This window comes from Chiloscyllium punctatum, chromosome 8, assembly GCF_047496795.1.
Source record: "Chiloscyllium punctatum isolate Juve2018m chromosome 8, sChiPun1.3, whole genome shotgun sequence".
Lineage (NCBI taxonomy): Eukaryota > Metazoa > Chordata > Chondrichthyes > Orectolobiformes > Hemiscylliidae > Chiloscyllium > Chiloscyllium punctatum.
Genome location: NC_092746.1, coordinates 40,945,321 through 40,970,490, shown reverse-complemented (window position 1 = coordinate 40,970,490; position 25,170 = coordinate 40,945,321).

The window sequence follows — 25,170 nt, the reverse complement described above, 5'->3', positions numbered from 1 at the left end:
TTCTTTATCAAATTCAAATTCCACCATTTGCAATGGCTGGATTTGAACTCTGGTCCCCAGGAAATTCACTGAGATTCTGGATTAATAATCTAGCGATAAAACTTGACAGATGAAATATGCGGAAATGAGAGGTTTTGCACTTTGGCAGGAAGTTTAGAGAATCTGATTATTACTAAAATGGAGAAAGACTGTGGAAAGCTACAGAACATAGGGATATAGAATTCCAAGTCCAAAAAGTCACACAGCACCAGGGTATGGTCCAATAGGTTTATCCAGATTCATTGGATAATAGAAAAGGCAAATATAGTGTTGCCCTTTATTTCAAAGGGACTGGAGTACAAATATAGGGAGGTCTTCTAAGACTTAAAATTACTAGTCAGATCACAGCTGGAATACTGTAAACAGTTTTGGTCCCCTTATCTAAAGAAAGATCTATTGGCATTGGTGGCAACATAGAAGGTTCACTTTGTCAATCCCTGGTATGGTGGGTCTTTCTTATGAGGAGAGTTTGAGTAGGTTGGACATGTACTTATTGGAGTTTAGAAGAATGAGTAGCAAATTTATTGGAACATGTAAGATTCTTAGGGGACTTGAGAGATGGATGTCAAAAGGTTGTTTCCCATTATGGGGGAGGTTAGAGTCAGAAAGCATAATTTCAGAATAAGGACAGAATCTTGGAAGAGGGAAATGAGGATTGTTTTTATCTTATGGTAATGAATCTGTGGAATTCTTCACTGCAGAGGGGTGTTGAAGCTGGAGTGTTAAATATATTCAAGGTAAATGTTTAATCAGTAAAGAGTTGAGAATTATGAAGAAAATGCAGTGAAGTGGAGTTGAGGTTGATCAGATCAGCCATGACCGCACTGAATGGCTTACTTCTGCTCCCAGGTCTGAGGATCTTAATCCACACCGTGCAGCCTCAACACAATGCACCCATGCCCAGTACAGTCTGACAATGCTTATCTCACCAACTGCCCTTCCTTTCATGCATCACCACACATCCCGAACAATATTTACTTGATAACACCTGACAATGCTCATAAAGCAGTGCCCACTGACACTACTCACTTACACAACACCCCATACCCAGATACTGTTCTAACTGCACTCAGGAGCCAGTAAATTCCAAATAGTAAGCCATGGGGATGTAGGCCGACAGAGCATTGTCTGGAAGCATGAGAATATCAACTTGAGAGAATTACAGATCTGGAATATGCATTGTCAAGATTGGAGATGAGGGTAGAATTTGAGCTTTGCGAGTGAAGTAGCATTGTTATATGCAGAAGGTAGGGTGTGTATAAGGTGAGGTAAACATTGGAGTCGTATTAAGACTGGAATGAGCAATGTTGGTGATGCAGAGAAAGTAAGCATTGCTGGGGATGGAAGAGGATTGTCAGAAGTGGGTGAGTATTGTAGTGTGTGAATATTGATGGGGAAGTAAGCATTGTTGGAGGAGTGAATATTACCAGTGATTGTGCATTGATGGGAGAATGAGGTCTTTCTGGGGCAGGGTGAAGGGGAAGCATTGTTGGGTGTGGGAGGAGGGGGTAAGGACAAGTGGAGAAATGGGGGTTGAGTATAATCAGGTGTGTGAGCACTGTAGTGGGATAAATTGTGAGCACTGTCAATAAGTACAAAGGAATGGACTAAGTATTGGAGCAGAGATGAAGTGGATGGTGATTGTGGAGTGAACAAGGCATGATGAATATTGTTGAGAACCACACAATTGGCTGAGTATTGTTGGGAGATTGTGGATTTGAAGATTATTTAGATTATTTGATGTCCTCAGGGTAGATTTAACCAGTTTCCTCATTTCCCCTCTCCCCACCTTACCCCAGTTCCAAACTTTCAGCTCAGCACTGCCCTCATGACCTGACCCATCTGTCAATCTTCCTTCCCACCCATCCGCTCCACCCTCCTCTCCAACCTATCACCATCACCCCCACCTCCATCCACCTATTGACTCTCAGCCACCTTCCCCCCACACCCCCCACCTCCCACCCTCATTTACCTCTTCCCCCCCCCGGGGCTCCCAGCCTCATTCCTGATGAAGGGGTCCAGCCTGAAATATCGATTTTCCTGCTCCTCGGATGCCCCCTGACCTGCTGTGCTTTCCCAACAATACACTTTCAACTCTGATCTCCAGCATCTGCAGACCTTATTGTCTCCTGGCAAGTGGTGAGGCCCTAGAGTGGCAGACAGAAGGCAGATGGGTGAATGAATAATGTGGCTGGTGACTGATAAGATCATGTGGCAGTGAGTGAGGGGGTCAATATGGCTGGTGCATGCAAATATTAAGTGCAGGTTGATGAGGGTGGTTTAGGATAGCAGGAAGTTAGAGATTGGGTAGTGTGAGTGGAAATGGGAATAGGAATATATGGAGTCAGATGATGGATGGGGTGTACGCAGTTGGGTAGACAATCAGGAAGTTGATCAGTTACTGGGACTGAGGAGGGACATTGGATATCATAGTAGGATGTGTTAAAAAGCATTCATGAGGGGTGATATGTGTTTGGAGTCAGATCAGATGTGGTGAAGGGTGATGGAATGAGCTTCTGTAGCGTGAATCAGGTGTAATTTTTATAGTTAGCCAGGAATTAGATAAAGTTTCAATTTGTCTAACCTTTTTCAGTGACTATATAGGCTAATGAATTGAAGCCCTCCAACTCTAACTTAAAGTCACAGACATTTTTGGAGGGTTCTTGCTTCTGGATAATTGTCCATTGGAAGTTCAAACTTCCTGGGCAACTATCACATATTCACTGCAGATTAGATAGACCCCTATGTGTATCTGTCACTGTATAGTCTCCAACTATTTGGAAACCACAAGATTTGGTTACAACCGTCAAAAGTCACACGACACCAGGTCCAATCACAAGTTTTCGAAGCACTGCTCTGTCATCAGGTAAAGTGAAGAGAAGCACGCAGGCACAGAATATATATAATATACACACCTTTAAATGAGAATATATATATGATATACATGCCTATATATTCTGTGCCTGTGCACTTCTCTCTACTTCACATGATTAAGGAGCAGCACTCCAAAAGCTTGTGATTTCAAATAAACCAGTTTGGACTATAACCTGGTGCCGTGTGACTGCTGACTTTGCCCACCTCAGTCCAACATCAGCACATCCACATTATGATTACAACTGGACAGTGGACAAGATATTTTGTTTCTAAACTTCCCTCTGACTGTTAGGGGATCTATAATACAATCCCAATAAGGTTATCATCCCTTTCTTATTTCTTAGTTCCACACAAATAAATTCCCTGGATGTATTTCTGGGAATATGCACCCTCAGCACAGCTTTAATGCTATCCCTTATCAAAAATGCCACTCCCCCTCCTCTCTTGCCTCCCTTTCTGTCCTTTCTGTAGCATTTGTTTCCTGGAACATTAAGCTGCCAGTCCTGACCATCCCTGAGCCATGTTTCTGTAATTGTTATGATATCCCAGTCCCATGTTCCTAACCATGCCCTGAGTTCATCTGCCTTCCCTGTTAGGCCCCTTGCATTGAAATAAATGCTGTTTAATTTATTAGTCATACCTTGTCCCTGCGTGGCCTGACTGTTTGACTCGCTTCTGTTCTCAACTGTACCAGTCTCAGGTTGATCTCTTTCCTCACTATCTCCCTGGGTCCCACCCCCCACCTTACTAGTTTAAATCCTCCTGAGCAGCTCTGGCAAATTTCCCTGCCAGTATATTTGTCCCCTTCCCATTTAGGTGCAATCCGTTCTTCTTGTACAGGTCACTTCTACCCCAAAAGAGATTCCAATGATCTAATAGACAGAAGAAAATTGAGAAACAAACTTGTAAGGAGATCTCAGCTATCTGTAAGAATAATATGGTGGTTGTGGTAGGGGATTTTAACTTTCCAAACATAGACTGGGACTGCCATAGTGTTAAGGGTTTCAATGGACAGGAATTAGTTAAGTGTGTACAGGGCAATTTTCTGATTCAGTATGTGGATGTACCGACTAGAGAAGGTGCAAACCTTGACCTACTCTTGGGAAATAAGGCAGGGCAGGTGACTGAGCTGTCAGTGGGGGGAGAACTTTGGGGCCAGCGACCATAATTCTATTAGATTTAAAATAATGATGGAAAATGATAGACCAGATCTAAAAGTTGAAGTTCTAAATTGGAGAAAGGCCAATTTTGATGGTATTAGGCAAGAACTTTTGAAAGCTGATTGGAAGCAGATGTTTGCAGGTAAAGGGACGGCTGGAAAATGGGAAGCATTCACAAAAGAGATAACGAGAATCCAGAGAAAGTATATTCCTGTCAGGGTGAAAGGGAAGATTGGTAGGTATAGGGAATGCTGGATGACGAAAGAAATTGAGGGTTTGGTTAAGAAAAACAAAGAAGCATATGTAAGGTATAGACAGGAGAGTTCAAGTGAATCCTTAGAAGAGTATAAAGGAAGTAGGAGTATACTTAAGAGGGAAATCAGGAGGGCAAAAAGGGGACATGAGATAGCTTTGGCAAATAGAATTAAGGAAAATCCAAAGAGTTTTTACAAATACATAAAGGACAAAAAGATAACAAGGAGAGAAAAGGGCCCCTCAAAGATCAGCAAGGCGGCCTTTGTGTGGAGCCACAGAAAATGGGGGAGATACTAAATGACTGTTTTGTCATCAGTATTTACTGTGGAAAAGGATATGGAAGATATAGAATGTAGGGAAATAGATGGTGACATCTTGCTAAATGTCCATATTACAGAGGAGGAAGGGCTGGATGCCTTGAAATGCATAAAGGTGGATAAATCCCCAGGAACTGATCAGGTGTACCCTAGAACTCTAGAGAAGTGATTGCTGGGCCTCTTGCTGAGATATTTGTATCATTGATAGTCACAGGTGAGGTGCTGGAAGACTGGAGGTTGGCTAACATGGTGTCACTGTTTAAGAAGGGTGGTAAGGACAAGCCAGGGAACTATAGACCGGTGAGCCTGACTTCGGTGGTGGGCAAATTGTTGGAGGCAATCCTGAGGGACAGGATATACATGTATTTGGAAAGACAAGGACTGATTCGGGATAGTCATCATGGCTTAGTTCATGGGAAATCCTGCCTCACAAACTTGACTGAGTTTTTTGAAGAAGTAACAAAGAAATTGATGAGGGCAGAGCAGTAGATGTGAAATATGTGGAGTTCAGTAAGGTGTTCGACAATGTTAGATCTCATGGAATACAGGGAGAACTAGCCATTTGAATATAGTACTGGTTCGAAGGCAGAAGACAGAGGGTGGTGGTGGAGAGTTGGTTTTCAGACTGGAGGCCTGTAACCAGTGGAGTGCCACAAGGATCGGTGCTGGGCCCTCTACTTTTTGTCATTTACATAAATGATTTGAATGCAAACATAAGAGGTACAGTTAGTAAGTTTGCAGATGACACCAATATTGGAGGTGTAGTGGACAGCGAAAAGGGTTACCTCAGATTACAACAGGATCTTGACCAGATGGGCCAATGGGCTGAGAAGTGGCAGATGGAGTTTAATTCAGATAAATGCGAGGTGCTGCATTTTGGAAAAGCAAATCTTAGTAAGACTTATGCACTTAATGGTAAGATCCTAGGGAGTGTTGCTGAACAAAGAGACCTTGGAGTGCAGGTTCATAGCTCCTTGAAGAAGGCCATTGGTATGCTTTCTTTTATTGGTCAGAGTATTGAGTACAGGAGTTGTGAAGTCATGTTGCGGCTGTACAGGATATTGGTTAGGCCACTGTTGGAATATTGCGTGCAATTCTGGTCTCCTTCCTATCGGAAAGATGTTGTGAAACTTGAAAGCATTCAGAAAAGATTTACAAGGATATTGCCAGGGTTGGAGGATCTGAGCTACAGGGAGAGGCTGAACAGGCTGGCGCTGTTTACCCTGGAGTGGCGGAGGCTGAGGGGTGACTTTATAGAGATTTACAAAATCATGAGGAGCATGGATAGGATAAATAGACAAAGTCTTTTGCCTGGGGTTGGGGAGTCCAGAACTAGAGGGCATAGTTTTAGGGTGAGAGGGGAAAGATATAGAAGAGACCTAAGGGGCAACTTTTTCACGCAGAGGGTGGTACGTCTATGGAATGAGCTGCCAAAGGATGTGGTGGAGGCTGGTACAATTGCAACATTTAAGAGGCATTTGGTGTATGAATAGAAAGGGTTCGTAGGGATATGGGCCGGGTGCTGTCTGGTGGGACTAGATTGGGTTGGGATATCTGGTCGGCATGGACGGGTTGGACCAATTGGTCTATTTCCATGCTGTACTCTATGACTCTAAATGCCTTACTGAAGTCCATATACATCAAATCAACTGCTTTACCTTCATCCACCTGTTTCGTCACCTACTTGAAGAACTCAGTAAGGTTTGTGAGGCACGACATACTCTTCACAAAACCGTGTGGACTATCCCTAATCAAATTATTCCTTTCCAGATGATGATAAATCTTATCTCTTATAACTTTTTCCAACACCTTACCCACAACTCACTGGCCTATAATTACCATGGTTGGCCCAACTCCCCTTTTTGAATAAGGAAATGACATTTGCTATCCTCCAGTCGTCTGCAACTACTCCTGTCAACAATGATGACATAAAGATTGAAGCCAAAGACTCTGCAATCACCTCCCTGGCTTACCAGAGAATCTGAGGATAGATCCCATTCGGCCAGGACTCTTACCTATTTTCAGATCTTCCAAAATTGCTAAAACTTCCTCTTTGTCAACCTCAATCCCATCTAATCTTGTAGCCTGGATCTCCATATTCTCACAAACATTTCTCTTTTCCAATGTGAATACTGACAAAAAGTATTCAATAATATTCAATAAGAGGTCATCAGATTTCCACACACAACTTTCCATCCCTATCTTTGATTGGCCCTAATATTGGTTACTATAGTCATTCTTTTATTCATGATATACCTATAGGAAGGCCTTAGGGTTTTCCTTGATCCTACCAGCCAACAACATCTCATGTCCCCTCCTGGCTCTTTTTAGCCCACTCTTTAGATCTTTTCTGGCTAACTTATAACTCTTAAGCCCACTATCTGAGCCTTCATGCCTCATCCTCACATAAGCCACCTTCTTCCTCTTAACAAGAGCTTCAACTTCTTTAGTAAACCATGGCTCCTTCTCTCAACAACTACCTCCCTGTCTGTTAGGTATATACTTATCAAGGACCCGCAGTATCTGTTTCTTGAATAAGCTCCACATTTCAGCTGTGTCCATCCACTGCAGTTTCCGTCCCCATCCTGTTCATCCTAAATCTTGCCTAATCACATCATAATTGCCTTTGCCCCAGTTACACGTCCTTCCCTGTGGTATATACCTATCCCTGCCCATTGCTATTGTAAATGTAACTGAATTATGGTCACTATTGCCAAAGTGCTCACCTACCTCCAAATCTAACACCTAGCCAGGTATATTCCCCAATGAATTCCGCAATCAAATCCAATATGGCATTGCCCCTTGTTGGCCTGTCTACATACTATGTCAGAAACCCTGTTACACACATTGAACAAAAACTGAACCATCTAAACTACTTGAACTATAGTATTCCCAGTCAATATTGAGGAAGTTAAAGTCCCCAAGTAACAACTACCCTGTCACTCTCGCTCCACCTGAGAATCATCTTTGCTATCCTTTCCTCGACATCCCTGCAACAATTCGGAGGCCTATGGAAAACTCCCAACAGTGTGACCTCTTCTCTCCTCTTTCTAACCTCAGCCCAAACTACCTCAGGGGATGAGTCCTCAAACATTGTCTCAGCTGCTTAATACTACTCTTGATTAACAATGCCACACACCTCCACCCTCCCTTTTATCATCTTCTCTGTTCTTGCTGAAACGTCTAAATCCCAGAATCCACAGCAACCATTCCTGACCCTCCTCTGCACATGTCTCTGAAATAGCCACAACATCGAAATCCCAGGTACCAACCCATGCTACAAGTTCACCCACCTTATTCCAGATGCTCCTGGCATTGAAATACACACATTTCAAACCAACATCCTGGTTGCCGGTGCCCTCTCGTGACCTTGTAAACCTATCCCTGACCTCACTACCCTCAACCGCCTGTATACTCGAACTACAATTCAGATTCCCATCCCCCTGCTGCATTAGTTTAAACCTCCCCCCCCCATGAAGAAGAGTGTTAGCAATTCCTTCCACCCCCAGGATCTTGGTTCAGGTGAAGACCATCCTATTTGTAGAGGTCCCACCTTCCCCAGAAAGAGCTCCAATTATCCAGGAAACCAAACCCCTCCTTCCTGCACCATCCCTGCAGCCAAGTGTTCAACTCCTCTCTCTCCCTATTCCTCGCTTCACTAGCATGTGGCACAAGCAGCAAACCAGAGATACCAATGCTATTTGTTCTAGCTCTAAGTTTCCAATCTAGCTCCCTGAATTTCTGCCTTAGATCCCCACCTTTCTTCCTACCTATTGTTGTTGGTGGGGATCTAAGGCAAAAATTCAGGGAGCTAGGTTGGAAACTTGTGGTTGACGACTTGGGGCTGCTCCCCCTCCCCCTCAAGGATCCTGAAAACACAATCAGAGACATCATGAACCCTGGCACCTGGGAGGGAATAAATCAATTGTGAGTCTCTCTTGTTCTCACAAAAACTCCTATCTGTCCCCTTAACTATGGAGTCCCCAATGACTAACGCTCTGCTCCTCTTCCCCCTTCCCCTCTGAGTAACAGGGACAGACTCTGCACCAGAGACCTGTGCCCTATTGCTTACCCCTGGTAGGTCATCCCCTGCAACAGTATCCAAAATGCTATACTCACAGGAGATCTGCACTGCCTGCTGGTTCCCCTTCCTACTCCTGACAGTAACCCATCTACTTTCTTCATGTGGCTGTGAAGTAACTACGTGCCTGTAACTCCTCTCAATAACCCCCTCCGCTTCCGGAATGATCTGAAGTTCATCCAGCTCCAGTTCCAGTTCCAGTTCCCTAACATGGTTCTCGAGCTGGAATTGGGTGCAATTCCCACAAATGAAGTCAGCTGGGGCATTAGAAGTGACCCTTAGCTCCCACATCCTGCAGGAGGAATGTTCAACCGCCTAACCTCCATTCCCACTATTCTAAATTCTCCTTTAGACCACTGTAAAAATGAAACACAAAAGAAAACACTTATCAACTCACCAACTGACGCACCAAACTTTTTTTTTGGTTAGAGGAGGAGGATGGGTGGGAGCCATTACCTGAGTAGTGTTTCGGGTAAAGCAACCACCCAAATATGTAACTTTGTGACCTCTCCGACCACCTCCTGTTCGATGCTTGCAAACTTCCTGCTGCTGGAACAGCAATGACCATAATCGGAAGAAAATGATTTCTTCTCCTTTGAAGTTCACTGAACCTGCACTTCATAGCTGATTCTTCCTCCACCTGCGGAAGCTACTGCTTCCAAATAAACCTATTGGACTATAACTTGGTGTTGTGCAATTTTTAACTTTGTCCACCTCAGTCCAATACCAGCACCTTCAAGTCATAACTTCAGTTTAGTATTAGATGGACCTCAGATGAGGAACATGACGACCAGTGGGAGCAACACCACCAGCATCAGAAGTATTATTGTAAGCAGTAGAAGCATTCTGCTCAACAAACTACAATTCTGGAGGAATAGGGGAGTGGGCGATAAGCTCAAAAGTCTAGTTTGTAGTGGGTTCTATCAGGTAAGCTTCCTGGATATGAACAAGCACCAGTGTATCAGCAGGCTCAAATTTTGCCTTAGATCAGGGGTTGCCAACACACAGCTCCTCAGAAACTTAGAATATGTGCACAGTAAGGGTTAATTAAATCCTTGCTCCAAGTGTAGCTACTGAGCATGTGCAAAAGGAGCAATGTCAACATGATGTCAGATCCCATGGAAATGAAGCTGTGTCTGAAGTATGTCCTCTCTTAACATATCTTGCAGTCACATTATTAAACATTGTTAAAGTTCACTCATGAAAAGTGTAGACTACACTACGCCTCGCAACATAGTGACCAGACACATGGAGGATAACAATAGAGCTTGAAGTGAAACCTAGAAACAATATAGAATTATGGGTAAACCATGAGGTCAGCTCAGTAATCTAAACCTGGAACTAGGGAAAATACCTGGAGAAAGACTCAGCGGTGGGAGGAACGACAAGTGATAGATGTAAAGGCCTGTCTAGGCTCCAAATCACAAAGTGACAAAGCCCATCCAAAATGTGAAACAGAAGGCCTGTGAATGGAGAAATTTGAAAATTAAAATAATAATACATTTTTTAAAAAATTGACACAATGAGAAAAACATGGCAGTAAATGGAAGGTACTTACGTGGATGGGAAAAAACAAATAGTCTGAAACTCATGTGAAGAAAAAAGAATGCAATCCACACCATGCAGGAACTCTACTGAACTCCAACCAAGACATTTTTATCGAGAATCATGTGTGTGCAAAGACAGAACAAGTCACAGCTGTAGTGGCAGCAGCACTGTGAATTAAACAGAACACTGCACCTACGGGCATCCCAGCGGAAGAGAATGCAGAGGGGCAGGATAAACAGTTCCTGGGGAAAATGGAACGTCCACTGCAAGATTCTGATTCCCCTGATGGTGTAGACTATCAGATTTGTTAAGGGAATTTTGACAAATTTTATCAACTATTTTGAGGAGGTAACCAGGAATGGTGATGAGGTAATTCATGAGGAGAAAGTGAGGACTGCAGATGTTGGAGATCAGAGCTGAAAAATGTGTTGCTGGAAAAGCGCAGCAGGTCAGGCAGCATCCAAGGAGCAGGAGAATCGATGTTTCGGGCATAAGCCCTTTTCCAGCAACACATTTTTCAGCTATGAGGTAATTCATGTTCTACATAGACTTTCACAAGGCTTTTGATAAGGTTCCTCATGGCAGATTGGTCAAAAAGTAAGAGTCCATGGAATCCAAGGCAAAGTGGCATGCAAGATCCAGAATTGGTTGAATGATAGTAGAAGGTGGTTCCTCTGAGTGGAAGTTTGTTTCCAGTGGGAGTTTGTTGGGGCCCTTGCAGTTTTTGTTGTACATTAATGATTTAGACTTAAGTGTAGGGTGACACTAAATTTGATAGGGTGCTAAATAGTGAGGATAGCTGTAAACTGTGGGACGATATCAATGGATTGATCAGATAGGCAGAGCAGTGGCAAATGGAATTAAATATGTGAAAGTGTGAAGTAATGCACTTGGAGAGTGCTAACAAGGCAAGGAATTACACTACAAATGGGAGGACCCTGAAAACTACTGAAGATCAGAGAGACCTTGATGTACATTCCTACAGATACTTGAAGGAGTAGGGCAGGTAGATAGGGTGGCTAAGAAGGCACATGGTATACTTGCCTTTGTTAACTGAGGCACAGAATACAGGGGCAGGGAGGTTAAGCTGGAACTGCATAAAATACTGGATAGGGCCTGCTGTTCTGGACATAATATTATAGGTAGGAGGTGATTGCTCTAGAGAGTGTGTAGTGGATGTGGAAGGTTTGATCATCGGAAAGATTGGGTAAGCTGAAGTTGATTTCCTTGGAGCAGCAAAGGTTGAGAGGGAACCTGATAGAGATTATGTGCAAGATTATGGGGGCATAGATAGGGTGTATAGGAATGTACTTTATCCATTAATGGAAAAGTCAGTAACTAGGGGGCTGAGATTTTAGATAAAAGGTAGAATAATAAGAGGGGAGTTGAGGAGATTTTTTTCACTCAGAAGGTGGTTGGAGTTTGGAAATCACTGCCTGAAAGTATGGTTGAGTTAGAAACCCATGTAGCATTACTTAGATATTCACTTGCAATGTCTTAGCATCCATGGCTATGATCCAAAAGCTTGAAAAAAGGATTAGTGTGGTCAGATCTTTGTTCACTGGTGCAGGTGTGATGGGTCGAACGGCTGCCTCCTGTGCTGTAAACATCTAAAAGTCTTTGAGTCAAATTTGTGGGATTGGTTGTGGTACAAAAATTATGGTAAATGATCGAGAAACAAATTTCAAATTGGATATGGAGAAATGTATTCCTTCTTTCAAAGGCTATGCCATGCCTAAGGTAAGGATTTCTTAGATCGCCCTTCATGTAATTGCAGGGCATTAAAAATACCAAATTCAGTGTGAAAACACAGATACATGTCCACATTGCTACAGTGGAAGGCAGGTCATAAAGACCTGAATATTAACCTGAAACACTTTATCAGTAGAACTTTGTGTTGCTTTAATAGCCACCAATAACTGAAGTTGATATGGAGGACTAGAAATCACAAATCACTCTCTCTTCCGACACTCCAGCCCTAGGCCGACGAAAAGGTAGTTAGACTGTCCCTTTTTTTTCCAAAAGAGGAGCAACAGATGAGGTTACCAAAGAAGGTGGTGATTAGCCACTAGAGGGCATTCTGGACTTTGGTTTGCTCCATCAAGACACAGTCACTGAGACTTATGTTGACATTTAACAGAAAATGAAACCTAGGACCCTCCTATACAATGCAATACTTGTTCTAAGGTACCTTTGATCCCAAGATGGCACTGTAATGCAGTGACTGTAAATTTTTAACTGTACTCACTTGAGTACATGTGACAATAAAGTTAATTCAATTATTGAGGCACCATTGTTTCAGAAGTTCCTATTGTCACCTTTTGAGAATAATCATCCATCTCATGAAAAAGGCACAACAGCAGCAATCAAAATCACAATTAAATGAAAAGAATCCTCCCTGTATAGAATGTTGGACTGCTATGGGAGGTAAGAACAGAACTGTACACAAGTTAAATCACCAGTGGAAGCAAATGATTCTTTGAATAATTCTAGCCCATTGAAGTGTTCACATTAACATAGAAGTCTCAGATTATGAAGTTAGAAAGTGATCCTCAATCATAATTGAACTCACAACACCTGTCTGTAAATGTGGAAAATGAATTTTCCAGCAAGGTGAACGATGACACACACACACGCACACAAACACACACACAATTACACATTTTCTGTATTTACTGTCTTTGTCCTGAATTCAAAACTACTTTGTGACTAGCTGTTGAGCTTTTTCCCTGGGCTGCAACATCTTTCCACATTTTAACTCTTCACTACTCAATCCATGTGCAAGATTCTGGTATTTTTACAAATTTGATTTCTAGGTGCTTAGTGGGGTGGTATTCTGGTGTTTGTCTCCTGTAGGGTGTCTGGACTTGCATCCTATACCTTATTCACATTTAACTTTGCATCAACCTGTTTTAACTGGTTGAGGTTTAGGACTTGGTTGTGCCCTGGTAATGTTACTTGCACCACCCAATGGGTCATCTCACTGGTATAGCCCTCATGGCCCCACAATGGTGTCTGCTGTGGAGAACATTCCGTCCTCTTTCCATTTGTTTTGGGAACGGGCTTTTTCCTATTCTGTTCCACTTTTACTGGACTGCTAGTGCCATCAGGTGGATGTTCAACTTCAAAGTTCTGTGGCTCTTCCGTTAAGTGAGACTTCAACTTCACTTTCTCATGATCCGTTTGAGAACCCCACTTGTCCCCTCTAATTTTACCATGAAAATATATGTTAACTAACTCTCTGTTTATGGCCTGGCAACTTTTATTGCCTTCCCTGACCATTCTCTTGCTTTCCTTAATGGCTGCTGGCCTAATATCAGTGCATACTCTTTCTGTTCATCTATTCTTGATCCTGTTTAACAGATCTTTCTTGAGCCACCTCAAATCTTGCAGGCTTTACTGCACCTTGTCAGGTTTCTGAGCCTCACTTAGTCCTTAGCTTCTTTGCAACTCCCTGCTGATATTATTTGAGTGATCCTTCTTGGGCCACTCTAAGCTGTAATGGGTTTTACTGTCCCTGTTGGGCTTCTGAGCATTTTTCAGTGCCTGGCCTTTCTGCTGATTGGTGCTGGCTTTCATCCTTCTCTCAGAAATGCCCCTTTACACAATGCGAGATATTAAAAGTTCCAGCACAGACACATGTAGGACCAAGTGTATGGAAAGAGTTAACAATCAAACTTCAAACATACTGGATAAACAAATGACAATGAGTAGAGGGACGGTTAATACAGGACTGAAGGTGTAATATCTGAATGCATGCAGCATAATGAGCTTGTAGCATACATCGAAATTGGCAGGTATGATGTGATGAGTATCAGGGAGATGTGGCTGCAAGGGAATCAGAATTGGAGCTGAATATTCAAGGACATACATATTATTGAAAAGATAGGCAGTTAGAAGGGGTGGTATGCCATATTGGTAAGAAATGCAATTAAAATCAATAATAAAAAAATGAAGTAGGGTCAGATGATGATCTGTGTGGCTAGAATTGAGGAACCACCAAGGTTAAAAAAAAACAAACATAGTTGGAGTTATCTACAGGCCTCCGAATAGTAGCCAGGAGCTGGGGCACAAGATTCACCAGGAGATAGAACAAGGCAAAGTTACAGTGATCTTGGGGGATTTTGGTATGCAGGTGGATTGGGAAAATCAGGTTGGTAGTGGATTGCAAGTAAAAAAAAATGTGGAATGTCTATGAGATGGCATTTTGGAGCAGATTGTGGTGGACCCCACTACGGAACAGGCAATATTGGATTTAGTATTGTGCAATGAGGCAGATGTGATCAGGGTGCTCAAGGTGAAGGAACCCTTAGCAGGAAGTGAACATAATATAATTAAATTTATACTGCAGTTTGAGTGGGAGCAAATAGATTCAGAGGTAACAGTATTACAGCTGATTAAAGGCAACTACAGGGGCATGAATAGGAGCTGGGTAGAATTGACTGGAAGAGGAGCATAGCAGGAAAGACAGTGTAACAGCAATGGTAGGAGTTTCTGGGAGTAATTCAGGAGGCACAGCAGAGATTCATCCCGAGGAAAAAGAAGCATGTTTCAGGGAGGATGAGGCAACCATGGCTGACTAGGGAAGTCAGGGATAGCACAAAAAGTAAAAAAGAAAGCGTTTACCGTAATGTGGTGAAGGACAGTAGGAAACTGGAGGATTGGGAAGCTTATAAAGACTAACAGATGGCAACAAAAAAAGAAATAAGGAGGGAGAACGATTAGATATGGGGGTAAGCTAGCCAGTAATATAAAGGAAGACTGTAAGAGTTTCTTTAGATATATAAAAGGGCAAAAGAGAAGCAAAAGTGGACATTGGGCTGCTAGAAGACACACGTAATATCTCAAACCTTTATGAGAGTAAGGGGGCAGAGCTGAGTATGGTGGCCATCACCAAGGAGAAGGTGCTAGCAAAATTGAATGGCTTGAAGGTGGATAAATCACCTGGACCAGATGGACTACACTCCAGAGTTCAAAGGGAGATAGCTGAAGAGGTAGCCGAGGCGTTAGTGGTGATCTTTCAGCAATCGCTAGAATCAGGGATGGTCCCAGAGGACTGGAAAATCGCTAATGTGACACCCCTGTTTATAAAGGGAGTAAGGCAAAAGATGGAAAATATAGACTGATTAGCCTAACCTTAGTCATGTAAGATCGTGGAATCCATTGTGAAGGATGAGATTTCTGAATATTTGGAAGTGTTTGGTAAAATAGTGCAAAGCTAGCATGGTTTCATTAAGGGAGGTCATGCCTGACAAATCTACTAGAATTCTTTGATGAAGTAACAAGCAGGTTGGACCAAGGACAGCCAATGCATATTATCTACTTGGACTTCAAAAAGGCCTTTGACAAGGTGCCACACAGGAGGCTACTGAGTAAGATAAGTGTCCATGGTGTCAGAGGCAAGGTACTAGCATAGATAGAAGCTTGGTTGTCCGGCAGAGAGCAGAGAGTGTAGATAAAATGATCCTTCTCTGGATGGCAGTGGTGGTGAGTGGTGTTCCGCAAAGCTGTGTTGGGACCACAATTTTTCATTTTACACATTAACAATCCAGATGAAGGAACTAAGGGCATTCTGGCCAAGTTTGCAGATAATACAAAGATAGGTAGAGGGGCAGGTAGCATTGAGGAGGCAGAGAGGCTGCAGAAGGATTTTGGCAGGTTAAGAGAGTGGTAGATGGAATACAATGTGGGAAAGTTTGAGGTCATGCACTTTGGAAGGAAGAATAGAGGCATAGACTATTTTCTAAATGGGGAGAAAATTCAGAAGTCTGAAGTGCAAAGAGACTTGAGAGTTCTAGTCCAGGACTCTGTCAAGGTAAACTTGCAAGTTGAGTCAGCAGTTGGGAAGGCAAATGCAATGATGGCATTTATTTTTAAAGAACTTGAATGTAAAAGCAGGGATGTTCTTCTGAGGCTCTAAGAGGCTCTGGACAGGCTACATTTGGATTATCGTGCACAAATCTCAGAAAGAAGCCCTGAAGCATATTCAGAGGAAATTAACAAGAATGGTCCCAGGAATGAAAAGCTTAATATGTGAGGAAACTTTGAGGACTCTGGTTTTTCAGTCAATGGAATTTCTAAGGATGACGGTGGATCTTATTGAAACTCACAGAATACTGAATGACCAGGACAGAGTAGATGTTGAGAAATTGATTCCATTGTTAGGAGAGACTAGGACACAAGGGCATAGCCTGAGAGTAAAGGGAAGATCTTTTAGAACAGGGATAAGGAGAAACATCTTCTTAAAAGTGGTGAAGATACAGAATTCATTACCACAGAAATCTATGCAGAGCTGGTCATCGAGTATATTGAAGGCTGAGATAGATAGGTTCTTGAGAATCAAGGTTTTCAGGGAGAAATGGGAGAATGGGGTTGAAAAACTTGTCACCCATGATTGAGTGGCAAAGCAGACTCAATGGGCTGAATGGCCTAATTTCTGCTCCTATGTGTTATGGGCTCTACGAGTCTTGGCATTTTCAGGATTGAGCCAAGCAGAATACCAAATTAAACTGATATGCAAGACAAGAGTATGCTGGTCTTTAAACTAAGAAGTTTGGTATTGTCACTATCACTCGAAGACCCTATGACACAATGGCCTGATAATATTATCAGCCATTTTGGAGGGAAACAACTCAAGGTTGTTTACTCGACAAGGTAGCATCTCATTTCATAAATCTCTGACTGTTGTCAAACATGTCAGTCTGTTATCCTTGAAACATAACACAAGAAGAAAACTGGCAATGAGGAAGAAAATCTGCTTTGAGATCTATTGGGTGAATCCACTGATACATGAAAAAAAATTGTGGTCCTCACGAAAGACCTCGGAGGCATTTCGATTAAAAAGAAATTAAAAGATGTCATTGCTGCACCAAAGCTGGTATTGATAATAAAAATAAATAAAAAGGCATTCAGTCCTGGGAAGAGGTGAACAGCGCAGAAGCAATTTGCCATATACTCCACCCTAAGGGAACATTGTAAGTACCCTACACAGAGGGAAATGTTTTGAACACTGCACAGCAAAAGTATAGAACAGTAGAAAGAAAATCTATATGGTACAAAAATAGCATCAGGAAAGCCCAGATACTCAGTTCAAAGAAGAGCTACTATTAAACATTCCAGTCATTGTTGCCGACACCAGCTGATACTGGGTGACTCCCTCATGAAATGGCAAACTGGTAAAAATGGAGATAGACATCACAGCAACTGTTTTATTTATACCTGAAAGTATATATTAGAAGCGCTGAGTTACATTGTGCTGTGACCCTCAAAATTTGAATTAAGGTGTTGTATCAATGTCAGTGTTCACTTATATGGTCATTCTGAAGATTTGTCCTTACACATTCTCAGAGTAAATCTTCCCGCTTTATTGGAAAGAATGTGGTTGGAGAAAATCAAACTTAACTAGGCTGAAATAAATCACTTCGCACATTGTGAGACTGATCTACCACAAGTTCTAAAGAAACATGCATTCTTTTCAATAGGGATTTAATAAGCCTAGAAAAGATCTCTGTTAAATTGAATATCAAGAATGAGAGGCAAGCAAAATATTGCAAGGTTAGATCAGTATCTTAAAGAATCAGATCATTTTTGGGCTTGCTGAATAACTATGACAGGTTTGTCCCAGGTCTTGCAACCACTCTCAAGCCATTGCACAATTTATTATACAAAATAATTGGAAATGTAAAAGAGCTTTTACACAAGCCAAAGAGGCTAAGTCAGAAGTCCTGAATCATTTTGACCTTATGCTAATGTTACAACTAGCGTACAATGTGTCATCATATGGATGGGAGTATTTGTTTCTCACATTTTACCGAACGGTGAAGAGAAGCCAACAGCTTTTGAATCAGGATTGTTAAATAGCGCAAAAACAAAAGGTGCACCGATCAAGAAAATTGCTTCAGAAATCATTTTTGGCAATAGATAATTTCACCAGTACCTGTACAGCTGGGAATTTACCCACTAATAAACTCAAGAATGATTGCCTACAATACTTGGGCCTCCTTTTCTAACAGGGAGCAGTATGCAGATGTAGTTATTGTTGCTATCAGCTTACAATTTTACAATTAAGTACATTTTTACATTGACAATTCAACTCACAAAGGAACGCTGATGGCCTCTCTAGATTACCTTTTGGCAAATGAGTCAACTACATACTGTCCTTATGTAAAGATTTTCTACTTCAAACAAGTAGAGAACATTCTGGTAATAGCAGGGCAAGTTACGGCATATACTAGAAATGATCCATTACAATAAAATGTGACGGGTGTGGTACTTTGTGGCAAGATCACAGGAACAACCCTGGAACTGAAGCAATACGTCACATGAAAGCTGGAACTATCTGTACAAGCAGAATGTCTCCAATGGGAAATGAGAGTCATTATTCTACCCTGGTTATGACAATATGTTCAACTACACAAAGTTATTGTGTCATTTAAGAATGTAGGACGTAGCCAGAAGCTATTTTTGGTGGCTAGTGCTTGACACTGAAATTGAGGAGAAGGCAGAAATATGTTCAGCTTGCACAACAGTTCACAACCTAGTTTCATTAGTGCCATTTCACCTGTGGGAATGGGTGGAAAAAAACCATAGCAAAGAATCATATTGATTATGCCTGACATTTTGAAGAGCAGACATTTTCATAGTGGTTGATACATATATTAAATAGCTTTAAGTTGCCATTATGAAGTCAATATCTTCAGAGAAAACCATTGAAAGATTGGTGGATATCTTGGTGAGATTTAGTTATTGAGAACAACTTGTTAGTGATAATGGTCCAAAGTTCATATTACAACAGTTTACAAACTATCTACAGCAGAACAGAATTCAACATATGTCTGATCTTACCACCCAGCAACAAATAGTTTGGTAGAAAGGTTTGTTCAGATAATGAAACACTTCTTAAAAGTAACTCAAGAACAAAGATCACTATCCAAAAAATTGAGCCAATTTTTGTTATCTTGCTGGAACTCAACTCATTGAAAAACTCAAATTTCCCTATGTTTGCTTAAGGTACAGCAACAGTTGCACTTGATAAAACCATGAGAAATACATTGATGACAGCAAACAGCAGAAGTGGGTTTTTGAACAAGAGAACAAGGCTAAATGCCATGGTTTCCAAAAACTTTCAAGAAATGTTGATGAGGAATTACACCACGGTGAGAAGTCAGTAACAGCTATCATTGTAGCACAGACAGGACCAGCATGAAATGAGAAATGATGTAAGATGGAGAAGACATGCAGACAACAACTTAGCAACCAGAATGAATGATTCAACATTAATTGAAGATTCACAAATAATTGTGCAAAACAAAGTTCTGAATTTACCCAAGGACAAAACAGTAACTGGAATACGTGACGGAGACAGTACTTTCAGTGGAGGATACAATATTGTGTGAACCTCCAAACATTTAGTTGTCTCAGGAAAAGATAATGACAAATGATGTTGCTTGTACACCTTGTAAAGCAATGAGAAAAATAAAGACACCTGAGGTGCACCAGCAGCCATGTGATATCTACTGACTGTATTAATAATTGTAAATATTGTGAATGTTTACATTGCAGGAACCTCTGACATAAGAGGATAGGAATGATATGTGTTTGTGTAAGTATGTTGGACTGTCAAGTTAAGAGTCCAATTACGTGATGTCCTCAGCCATTTTGGAGGGAACCAACGCAATTTAAGCTTGCTGCCATGTAGAGAAAACACCTCATATAATAAAGCTTCTGCTGTTGTTAAGCATTTCAGCCTTTTATTCTTCTTGAAATGTATCACTTAGTAACCTACCTTGAAAATTCAGAATGAAAGAAATTTACATTGACACTTCACAAATGGACTGAAATGCATGATTTTAAAAATAAAGCAAATTATATTTGATGGACATTCGAAGCTCCTTGGATGCTGCCTGAACTGCTGTGTTCTTCCAGCACCACTAATCCAGAATCTGGTTTCCAGCATCTGCAGTCATTGTTTTTACCACACATATCCATATATGTCCATCTTCGGATCTACTTAATTATATAAGTATTTTCAACTATGAATTTTATGAAAAGTAATTTCACAAGCTAAATAAACAATAAAAGTTTATAGTTCTGTTTGAAAATGATAGCATTCTATTCAAGTATAAAATGACTGTCCAAAGAAATCCGGAGGAAGAAAACACCTTTACTTTTGTCAAAGTAAGAGGGCTCTTTTACATCTAAGGAAGGATTTAATGATTAATAAATGGCATGTTCCATTATTTAAACTTTTTTTAAACTCATATTACCTTGTATTTGTGAGAAAGCATTGTAAAAGTAATGTTTGTTTTTGTAAAATCCTTTAAAATGTTGATAATGAAATGCCCTCTTTCATTAATATTAATACACTTACATTTATGATCATCAGTAGCAAGGTGTTGATCAGAAATCAATGAATAGGTCTCTGCCTTATTTTTCATTATTATTAGCAATTAAGTAAAAGCATTATGACTCAAGTAACTGTTCTTTTGACTAAATTTTTTAAAAGGATTTTATTTTGTTATTTATATTGCTTTAGGTGGCCAATGATGCATGCAAATTTCTAGAAGACCTCCTGCCAAGTGGACCAAGTGGTCACTCATTGTCAGTGGCTGTTAAAGTTACCACTATCTTAATTTATTTGCTTTTAGGTGTTTACAGAGATTTGCAGGTGATATTTTTAGTATCTCACAATTGACTACCACTGGTGCATGTCAGTTTGATATCATGTCTGCCAGGGCCTGGACCATGTGCATTTTTGAACTCCTTAAGGCAGTCAGGATGAGTAAATGCAAAATACTACAGGTGTTGGAAATTTAAAATAAGAACAGATGATCCTAGAAAATAATTAGCAGGCCTATTAGCCTATCAGTGAGAAAAAGCGTTCATGTTTTAGGTTGATAATCTTTCATCAGAACACAAAAATGATGCTCAGATGAGGCCCAAATCAAAACTAACACATCATCGGTACTTTTATAGATAAATCTTTCAAGATCTGGTACAGGGACAAATCTGAGGGTATCCTATGTTACACAGCAGCTCCATTATGAAAATGTTAGTATTTTGCTGTTTCTTACATGTGTTATGATGAGACACCGGGCCAGTTTCCCAATTTGTTATGATTCTAGACACAAACTCCAGACTGTTAAGTTCCCAGGTGAGGAAGGATGAACTGACTCCCATTCTCTATTCGTCTTCACCTCTTGGTTGTTGCAACAAGGTTAATCTAAAAATGACCTTTGGATACCTTTAGATACCCTCTTACTTTGACAAAAGTAAAGGTGTTTTCTTCCGCTGGATTTCTTTGGACAGTCATTTTATACTTGAATAGAATGCTGTCATTTTCAAAAGGTATCCAAAAGTATACCTTTGGATACCCTTTGGATACCTTTCTCCGAGGCTAAATGAACTTATGGTTTAAAATAAATCAATTTAATTAGATTTTCTTTCATTAACAAAGGGTGAGATTATTAATTACTAAATGTGCAAAGATTTAGTACTGCAGCACATATATACACAGGTTAGAAATAAGAGTTAAGTCCAAAAACAGAGAAGTTAATAAAATGATATATAGATCAGTCTCTTAATCATTCACAAAAATTGGATAGTTGAACACAGCAGCTGTTGGAGTGGAGGTTACCACTATCATTGGTAATCAAATATTTGTTTTTTTGAGATCCTGGATCTATTGTAGGCTCTTTTCATGATTCTTTTCCTTAAACTAGTTTGCAGAACTTGAAATGAAGGAGTGTGTGTTCTCTTACCTGCAGTACAAGAGTAACTAGGAAATACTTTTTGACTGTGAACCACACAACATGGTATTAGAATTTAAATTTAACGCATCTTGAAATAAATACTTTGGGGTTTTATCAATCGTCATAATATATACCATAGCATGACAGTGATAACTACAGCTCCGGGAAGAGCAAAGTTTTGAGCATCCTGATCTTTCAGAGGAAAAGCCTGATCTGACAAGGTACCAGCAGCTGTGCACTGAACTGCTAGGTCTGACCATGATAGCCTGATTCAAGCACAGTTCATTTAGACTCAGGCAGCCACATTCTGAATTCATTTAGCTCCACCAACTCATCATCCAAAGTAGTCTCACAATCAATAACACATCATTCAGAAATATCCATTACGTGACTTCATCTCTTTTCAAACACAAAGCAGAAGGCCACTTGACAGCAAAACTTGGCAATATGGGAAAATGAAGCAAATATGCAGAATAATTCAGGAGAAAATGAGCAACATTCGACCCATCAAGCTTGCTCCACCATGCAACTTGCTCTTGGCTAACAGCTTCTCGTAATGCCATATTCCTCCTCTTTCCACATACCCTTGACACCTTTAGTTATTTCTTTCTTAAATATATTTAGTTACTTTGCCTCCACAGCTTTCCATGGTAAATAATTTCACACTTTCAGTACCCTCTGAATGAAGAGATCTCCTCATTTCAATCTGCAATGGCCTACCTTGTATCTTTGTCCAGCAATCCTCTGTTCTGGATTTCCTAATCAGGTGAAACCCTACATCCAGTCTGTCCAGCTCTGTGAGAATCATTCTAACAATTTCCTGACAACATTCATTGAACAACTGGTTTATAGATTCTTATTGTCAGCCTCTCTCCCTTTTTGAATAGGACATCAATGGCCTAGTGGTATTATTGTTAGACTATTAATCCAGACACCGAGGTAAAATTCTGGGAACACAGGTTCAAAATCCACTATGGCACCTGGTGGAATTTGAAATCTATGACCCAAGAATTAAAAGTCCAGTGATGACCACAAAACGATTGTCTGAAAAACACATCTGATTCACCAATGTATTTTAGGGAAAGAAATTGCCATTGTTACCTGGTCTGGCCCAAATGTGTCTCCAAAATGGTTGACTCTTAACTACTGCTCTTGAGCAATTGGGAATGGTCAGTAAATGCTGATCGAGCTAGTGATACACACATTCCATGAGTGAATTTTTAAAAACTGACACTATGGATAACCTGAATTGACAATAGACATTCACACATGCCTAAAGGTCCTGGAATCTTTTAACAAAATCAAACAAATGTAAGTACATCAAATGTTGGAAATTTACAGTTTGCTTCATCTGTTTGTGGGTTTGACTTGAGAACATTATTTTCACAGTGTTGAGGATGGATTTCACATTGTACACAGCTCTGTACTTCTGTACCAAATCTCTTGGTTTTTAAGACTTTGGATCTTGATTTAGGAGATCGTTGGATTCATTATTTTGTTAATTAAAATGAAGCAAATGATTAAGACTCATAGAGGTACACAGTGTAAATAAAGGTCATTACATCCATCAAGTCTGCACCAGTCAAGAACAAACACCTAACTATTCTAATATTCAAGCACTTGGTCCATCGCCTTGATTGCCTTGGCATCACAACTGCACACGTTTAATGTTATAAGGGTTTCTACATCTACCTCCATTACAGTCAGTTGTTCAAGAAACCCATCACCCTTTGGATGAAAAATATTTGCCTTACATTCCCTCCAACCCTCCTGTCCCTTACCTTAAACTATGTCCCTGGTCATGCTTCCTCAACCAAGGGGAAAGTTCCTTCCTATCTACTCTATCTCTGCCCCCCATAATTTTATACGTCTCAATCATGTCCCCCCTTGATCTCCTCTGCTCCACGTAAAACAACCCCCCCGTCTATCCAATCTCTCTTCAGAATGAAATTTTCCAATTCAGGTAATATCTTAGTAAATCTCTGCACCCTGTCCAGTGTAATCTCGTCCCTCCTAAAAAGTTAATTTCAGAACTGTACACCACTCTCTAGCTGTGGCCTAGCTGACGTTTTATACAGTTCCAGTTTAACCTTCTTGCTCCTAAACTCCGTGCCCCTCTTAATAAAGACAAGTATTCCATATGCCTTCTTAAGCACTTTATCCATCTGTCTTGCTATCTCAAAGGATGGGTGGATATGCACACTAACATCCATCCTATCCTCGATGCTTCCCAGGGTCCTACTATTCATCATGTATTCCCTTACCTTGTTAGTCCTGCCATATCCATCAACTCATTGGATTAAATTCCATTTGCCACTGATCAGCTCATCTGAACAGCCAGTCTATATCCTCCTGTAATCTAAATGTCCTCAGTATTTACCACCCCACCAATTTTCATACCAACTGTGAACTTACTAATCAATCCTCTTACATTTAAGTCGATATATACCGCAAACAGAAAGGGCCCAACATTGATCCCTGCTAAGCCCCACTGGATACAGGCTTCCAGTCACAAATTAAATCGATCATCACCCTCTGTTTCCTGCCACTCAGTTGATTCTGGATTCAGATTTTCTTGGATCCCATGGGTTCTTACCTTTAGTATCAGTCTTTAATGTAGGATCTTATAAAAAGCTGCTGAAGTCCGAGTAGAGCATGTCAAACATATTGCCCTTTCTACATACCTGGTCGCCTCTTTGACAAATTCAATCAAGTTTGTCAGATATGACCTCCCCTTAACAAAGCCATGATGACTCTTCTTTATTAATCCCTGCTTCTCCAAATTCTATCCCTTAGAAATGCTTCCAATAGATTGTCCAACACTGAGGTCAGAATGACTGGCCTGTAGTTTTCTTGTTTAATCCTTCTTCCTTCTGGAATAATGGTATCACATTGGCTATCTTCCAGTCCTTTAGGGACTCTCCCATACCCAGGAAAGAATTGAAAATTATTGCCAGTGCCCCAATTTCCTCCCTTATCTTATTCAACAACCTGGAATACATTTCATCAAGCCCTAGAGATTTATCAACTTTTAAGTCTGCCAGACCATTCAGAACTTCCTCTCCATCCATGTTAATTTCTTTCTTTAAATCATATCCTTCTCCCTGATTTCTATACCCACTATTCCCTCTCACCAGTGAGCAATG